Source organism: Macaca fascicularis, chromosome 16, assembly GCF_037993035.2.
Source record: "Macaca fascicularis isolate 582-1 chromosome 16, T2T-MFA8v1.1".
NCBI lineage: Eukaryota > Metazoa > Chordata > Mammalia > Primates > Cercopithecidae > Macaca > Macaca fascicularis.
Window position 1 is genome coordinate 66,364,340 of NC_088390.1, and position 7,659 is coordinate 66,371,998.

The 7,659-nt window shown below is 49.8% G+C and overlaps 1 protein-coding gene across 5 annotated transcripts in view; it reads right to left on the minus strand.

Annotated features, from left to right (window-relative positions):
- MAP3K14 (mitogen-activated protein kinase kinase kinase 14) overlaps positions 1 to 7,303 on the minus strand; it is a 54,061-nt gene extending 46,758 nt beyond the window's left edge. For 3 of the 5 annotated variants that reach the window (XR_012425954.1, XR_012425955.1, XM_005584512.5), the window contains exon 1: positions 7,199 to 7,303. The gene's annotated coding sequence lies outside the window, so the exon portion shown is untranslated. Of the gene's footprint in view, positions 1 to 2,529; positions 2,649 to 6,250; positions 6,274 to 7,198 lie in introns of those variants that run through there. The other 2 variants (XM_065531706.2, XM_065531705.2) reach the window with 2 other exon arrangements.
- Positions 7,304 to 7,659: the final 356 nt, after the last annotated feature.

The window sequence follows — 7,659 nt, forward strand, 5'->3', positions numbered from 1 at the left end:
GCTAAATGCTGACTTAGAGACCCAATTACTTCTACTGCTTGAGAAGATAACCCTTCCGAACTGGACAACACCCATCTGGGCTCGGATTTGCATATATTTGTGTGTATCTAATACATGCTAGAGGGAGGTGGTGCAGGACTCTGTCCTTCACATTGGTCTGTACAAAGCTATTCCTGCCTCTTCAGGCACAGCATCTGCCAGTGGAGACTGTTGGGCAGGACTCAAGGAGCCTGGTGGGTTCAATCAACTCCCTTGGTCAAAAGACTCAATTTGTAACCTTTTTTTTTTTTGAGACAGAGTTTCACTCTTGTCGCCTAGGCTGGAGTGCAATGGTGGATCTTGGCTCACTGCAACCTCCACTTCCCAGGTCCAAGTGATTCTCCTACCTCAGCCTCCTGAGTAGCTGGGATTACAGGCACGTGCCACCATATCCAGCTAATTTTTTTCTATTTTTAGTAGAGACGGGGTTTCACCATGTTGGCCAGGATGGTCTCAACCTCTTGACCTCATGATCCGCTCGCCTCAGCCTCCCAAAGCGCTGGGATGACAGGTGTGAGCCACCGCGCCCGGCCTCCATTTATCTTAATTGGCAACCACATCCACATTGGAGGCTGGCTAAGCCTCCTTTCCTCCCAACCCTCCTGGCTATCCCTAGTATCGACCAGAAATATCTACCTTTTAACTCTGGCCCAGTAAAAGGAAACATTAATGTCAGTAGAAGGTGGATTTTGGCTACAATAATTCTTTGCATTTACAGGGGCCACCATCCAGATATGACATCATGAAATCATGCTTCACCTATAAGGAAGAGCCTCTCACTGAGAGGAGCCAGACAGATCAGCTAGGATAACACGCAGAGTATGCATGCACCTCCTGCACAGAAGAAAGATGCAGAAGAGCTTCATGCACTGTGAGTTTGGACCCCTGTAATCAATCATTGATAGTTACTAAATACCCACTCTAGGTGAGATACTGCTTGGCTAGGTAGGAAAGTGCTCTAAAGGTGTGGGCAACCTTTGAGACTTCCTGGTAATTGTATTTTCTTATCAACCTTGACCTCCTTTTGATTACATGAACCTCATGGTATAAGAGAGCGTCCAACAAATAGCTTTCTGTTTACTTTTTCTTAGACCCAGGGCAGCAGCTGCTGTGGCTCCACCCTTCCCAGGCCTGGCAGAGCTTGCAGAAAGGCTGAGAGTGATAGGGTTGGGGTAGGAGAATAAAAGGAGGAGCTAGTTTAAAAAAAAAAAAAATCCTGCTTCAGGATTAGTTCTTTCATTCCCTGGCAGCAGAGCACAGTGAAGAGTCTGGGTTTTATAGTTCAGGCTCTGCCATTAACTAGCTGTGTGGCCTTGGGCAAACCACTTGGCTTTCTTGGGCCACCATTTTCTCTCCTGCATTTTCTCACTGCAAAAAATGTGAATGATCATGTCCAGGCTGTAATCCTAACAGCTCTTTCTGGACAGTGAGGTTAAGGTTATTTAGCCATGCCAGCAGGAAGTGACTGCTGGTTGGTCCAGATTGATGGAGTATGGGTACAGGGGCTGGGTTGGTGGTCTGCCAGAGATAGGGAACAATATTACTTGCAAGAGAATAACCGTTCCTCGGCTGTAGCTTCATTAAAGTCAAGCGCTCCTTGTACGTGGTCCTGGACATTGCTTATAGATGTCCCTGGCCATAAGTGGTCAAGTTCAACACCAGCTGCACTAGTCCAGAACAGTGTCTGAAGAAAATCTCTGCCTTAATGGTCACCTGATAGTGGTTTTAGCGGAAAGAGGGTCAGGAGAAGCTGTAGTAGCCAGAAACTGGGAGGGAGGGATGGCTCAGGAGTTCCCCCTGCTGCTTCTTTCTGGGTCCAAACCCTGGTCCTAGAAGTGTAGACAACTGAGGTGGTGGCAGGCTTGGGATTCCTGAAGCTTCTTGAAATCCAGGGTTTAATCTCACCTTTCCAATCACTGGAGCTCTGCAGAGCCTCCAACTCAGGTGGTTGTAAAGGAGGCAGGTGGAAAAGCGTTCCTAAAAGGTTTTTCACACCAAAATAGGGTTTGTCGCTCTGCTCTCTGCCAAGGGATTTCCCAGCTCCCTGGGGCCAAAGCTCCCCTCCTGCTTCTCTGCTGACTGTCACTGGAAGCAGGCCATTTTCCACCCTCAAGGTGGCTGGACTCAGGAGTCAGTGACACTGCTGATCTGGGCTCTGTGCCCTGTCTACGATCCCCCCTCCGCTGTCAGCCCGCAGGCCCCAGAAGCCTCCTGTTTGCCTCCTGCCCCCAGCCTCCTAGCCCGGGGCTGGGATGAGGGTGATTTGTGGCAGAGGGCTCCTCACAAAGGTCTGCTCAGGACTTTCTCTGCAACTGTGCTGGGGAATAAATCGCCTGTCACCTACACCCCTGCACGAGTGACTCACCTTCCAGAGAAAGTGCTCTGCTCACCTAAGCAAAGCTGCTTGGAAAATGACTAAGGCACCTATCAAATGCACTCTGTGGGGTCAACCAGTTATGGAGCAAGGTCCAGGCACACTCTGCCTCTCACCTCCAGCTTGAAGTCAAGTGCAGAGCTGCCACGCCAGGCCTGCTGGTTTCATTTTCATCTGAACCCAGCTCCACATGAGGCTTGACATCCGGTGATCTATTTTTTCTAAAAACTAGCTTCACTTTAGAAATGACTCTTCGGCCATCAAGTCAGCTTCCCCAAGAGAAAACAAAATGTTATTTAAAGGGAATGGCAGCCTGGTGAGAGCCTATATTTTTGTTTTGTATTAAGGGGAAAAAAGACTTTAAAATATAATATGAAACTGTTTTTTTTTTTTTCCCTTGTGAGATTAAAACAAATGTTTTTCTTTTAAGAGATGGGGTCTCGCTATGTTGCCCATAGCTACTTGACCTCCTGGGCTCAAGTGATCCTCCCGCCTCAGCCTCTCAAGTAGCTGGGACTACAGAAACACACACCACCATTCCAGGCTTCCTGTGAGATTTAAAGGGAAATCTGCAAGTCCCTGACTGCAGATCCTGGGCTCCCAGACACAGTCCTGGAGAGAAGCTGCCAAAGACATCTTTATGAGAGGGAAAGGACGGCGAGCTGGGGATGCCATGTGGTAGTGGGAACCTCACTCCTCAGAACCAAATGTTCCCTCCTAGTCCCCCAGACAAAGAGCAAGTCCTTGCTGACCTACATGCCATACAGTATTTTCCCTTTCCTCACCTCCAGGGTTAATGCAGGAACCTACTTGATCACATGTGGGACGCAGGAAGCCCCTAGACAGGCCCAGCTGTGTCTCCAGCTCAGAGTCAGGATTGTCAACTGGGCAGAGCCTGGACCTTTGTAGGCTTATTTGGAGTATGGTGAGGACAGTATATAGTGTAAGGCAGGGAGAACACGACAGCTGACGCTTTTAGACTGAAGAACTGTCCCCCTAAAAGTCCTACTGAGAAAATGACTCTGGCCTGTCAGGCAGTCTGACTCTTCTTGACATCATCTTACAGAAAACAGGTTTAGTCACAATGCATTAATTGGCAACTACTACTGCTACTATCACTGCTACTATTACTACTACTACTACTGCCACCACCACCAACAGTAACAACAACAGCAACAGTTACAGTCGCTGTATTCTGTGCCGGGCACTGGGCTCAGCACTTTATATATGTCCTCTCATTTTCTACTCAAAACACTCCCGTTAAGTATTTCTGATTCCATTCACAGATGAGGCACCTGATGATTAGAGAAGTGAAGTGATTTGCCTGTGGGCACACAGGCAGGCAGTGGCAGACCTCGACCTGACCCAGGTCTCTCTGACCTGACAGCCTCAGCCACCACATGTGACACGGAGACACCAAGGACTTGTTCTGTTGCTCTGGACAAATCACGGGCTCTCTGCCTTTGTTTCTACATCTGGAAAATGGGCACAAGCACACCTGTCCAGACAGCAGGCTATTCCTCTTTTAGCCTTTTATTAATTAACAATCAATATCAATTAACAATTGACTGGTACAATAAATAAATAAAGCTGCTAGCCTGGTTTCGTTATATTCAAAACTGACATGTTTTGGGGGAGGAAAATCCTTACCGTTTCATGAGCAAGTTAGTAGAAAAAGCAGTGACCTAGATGTCAGGAAAAGGGGGTTTAGATTCTGAGCAATCCTGTCTATTTCTCCTTATGAGGCTTCACTTTTCTGATCTTTGTCCCTGCCCTTCTTCACATGAGCATTGTGTGAAAATAGAAAGACTGGCTATAAAATTATTCTTGATGCCACATAATTTCAAGGGATTTCTATCAGGGAGCTGAGGGATTAAGAGATGTAGAAAAGCAAGAAGGGAAGAGGCTCCTTTAGAACACAAAGAGCACACCGGCCACTGAAGAAAAAAGACTTTTTCTGCATTGTCATTCAGGCAGTCATAAGCCTAGAACGAAAAATCTCATACTTCGATGTCCCGCTCAGTTCAACAGAAATGTTCCCCTACAATTTGCCCTGGGTCTCGCCTTCCCCTTCTGGGCTACTGCTTTCAGCATTTTAGCCAGCACCACAGAGTAACTGCAAAACCTTCACACATGCATCACTTTGAATGCCCACCCAGCTCTTGCAGATGTTCCGCCCCATTCTGTTCTCTTACTAGGGAATCGTAGTGTGTGGAGACTAGAGGGGCTGACATCCTTAGAGCTCCCTAAATCCACTGACATGGAATTGTCCCTGGCCCATCAATTTCACACTGGTGCCATCAACAGTGCCCATAATGCTCAGATGTTTCCAGTTTAACTGAAATACTAAAATGGGGCAAACAGGAAGCATCAGACACAACTGCGGTAGTGACTTATTAATCACGAAAGCAGAATTTTAGCTGCATTTTAACCTTTTGCCAGGAAAAAAAAAAAAAACAACCTTGAGATGATGGAAGCCATCAGTAGAAATATGCTGCCTGTATGCGTATTGGGCTGACTTAGACTTTTTACTTAGGACTGACTTTGCTTTTAAGATTTCTGAACTTTCCCCCCAGAAAGCACATCTGTCAAACCAACCAATATGAATCTGTCAGCTCTTCACAGGGGCAGGCAGGCTTGTTAGGAAAGCCCATGCGCTGTCCATTGAGACAGGAAAAAAAATAGGAAGTTAAAAGTGCCTTCACAGGCCAAAGTGATACAACACTGTTCAGAGGGTGCCAACAACGAAGAAAACAACCTTGGATAAAGCTTTCATCTCTTTCACATCTCCGCAGATCTCTCACCAGACCCTGGCCAGGGATGAGCTGTTATCAATCACCAAAACAAAACAAAACAAAAATCACAACAGTGGCCTAGGGCTGGACAACCAACCAGCACAAGTCATCTTCTCAGCAGTAAATGATATACACATATTCCAGGCAGATCACAAAGGAGTCAGTGTTCAACAGGAGAACCAAAATGAGGAACCAAACCTTCATCTGTTGAGGCGAAAAGGCCCAACCAGACATTTTTGTTTAATAGAGGGAGACTGATTTGGCAGGGTCTCTGTGGTGCCGCTCCCACAAACCCTTAACAGACAATACCAGTGACAAAAAACCCCCTTCAGAACTGCTCCTTATAATCAGAAAACACTCAGAAGATGGCCTGAAGCTTGGCAGCGTCTTGCTGTCTGATTTCACAAAGAGCTGGTACATACACCTGGGTACTTATCTCTAAAATTAGAGTCAGAGATGATTACTTTTATTTTGAGATCTTCTGAGAAGTTCTCCACACCCTTCAAAATAAATGAGGATGTCCGAAAGGTGTCTGAAAAATTCAGAGGTCTGGCATCGCTCCAAAGGAACTGATTGATATCACTTAAAAAACACCAAGAGTAAATCCAAACACAAGCGAAGTAAGGCAAGCACTTTTTACCTGTCCTCTCACACTGACAGCATAAAAACCACACCAAAAACTTCTCCCTCCTGTCTGCATCTCAGTTCTATAATGTGGTCCTGATCTAGGATTCTGGGGAAGACCCATCCTTAGTCCCAGCTATGAGGCATCAGGCAAGATACATACCACTCCCACTCCCCTCATACACACCTGCCTCAGGTGCCTCACTTATAAAACAGGACACTACAATCTGTCTTACCACACAGCCATCTGAAGGAAAACAGAGCTCACAGGTATGAAAACACTAAGTAAAAAACACATCACTAATGTTAAGATACTGTCTCCTTCTAATCTTTCAGAAAGACCATGTTTCTAGTCAAGGGGTTTTCAACATTTTTCCTGGAATAAACTCCAGACTGCTATTTTATACCATGACCTTACCCTGATCATTTAATTTCACGTGCTTTTAGGGTCCTTAGTTAAGTCATTGGTGTTCATTGTCTCCAGTGATCAAGAGTAGTTTTACCATTTACTTTGCTGATGTATGTACCTTTCACCACTTATCCTCTGCCTCATTCATACCTCCAGTCTACCCTTTAGGGCCGAGAGCAACTTTTTAACCTCGACTAGGAAGGAAACACTTTTTCTGAAATTAGCCAGCATTAAGGAGGCTCCCCGGCAGGTGGGAAACTGTACAAGTGGCCCCTGTCTGCCTGGTGCCCGGTGGTTGCAAGATGCCAGGGCCACGATGGGTTTCCAAGATGGGAATATTACATCTGAACCAACAGATAAAGTCCCGAGTTGGAGAGCCTAGAAGAATTACAGAGGAGGACTGGGTTCAGAGGGCGGAGGGGGGATGCTGCGGGCGGCCAGCACTGCCCCGCTGCATGCTGAGGACAGGCTTAGCTCGTGCTCCCCGCCTTGAGGTGTGACCTGAGAACTCCCCAGGAAAGACCAGGAGGGTTTCACGCCAGGGCAGATGCGAGGGCGCACTCCTGCAGGAGACACGTCCGCCCCACGCCAGGCGAGCTTCATCCTGGGGGCACTGGGGCGCAGAGCAGGCGGGCGGGCCTGGCGGCGGCGCGGGGCCCTGGTGAAGGGGAAGCAGGGCGCCCCTGCGCGCGCTCGGAGCCAGCGTGTGGCCAGCAGGAGTGCGCGGCCTGGAGGCCCGGGGCGAGCGCGGCGCCGGCAGCGCGTGCGAGGCCGCGCCCGCGGACCGCCGCGAGTGGGTTGGACGAGGTACGTCGGACTGCGCTGGCCCGGCCGCCAACCCCACTGTTCCGGGGCGAGGGGCCAGGCCGCAGGCCAGCCCGGGGCTGAGGGGCGATCCATCCCAGCCGCTCCCTGGGCGCCTCGTTCCGGGCCCCAGGGTCCCGCCCCGTCACCTACCGGCCAAGCGCCGATCTCCCCAACCAAGCGAGTGTTGCGCTCCGCTCGCCCGCGATCTCCCGCCGCCGGCCGCCGACCGCTGAGCTCCCGGCCCGCGGTCGCCCCGCCCCGGTCCCGGGCTCCGCCCCCTCGCCTTCTCCACCGCCCCCGGGGCCACGCCTCCCCCGGCGGCTGTAACTTTGCCTCGCTTCGCACCTCCCTTCTTTGGCCGCACGGCGACCTGTGGCCCCGCCCATTTCCCCAAGCCAGCCAATGAGACGGCCGTCCCGGCAAGCCCGTCTTCCCGCTCCCTAGCAACGATTGGTTAACGAGGCCTGGTTTCCAGAAATGGGCACTATTTCCGGGCGATGTTTGTAGAGGGGAGATCGCTGGGCGGGCGGACAGAAGGCGGAGGCGACTAGGGTGTTGGTGGAACCACACATGCGCCCTCGGCTTCTGGCAGTCTTACCAGCTGCGTTCTT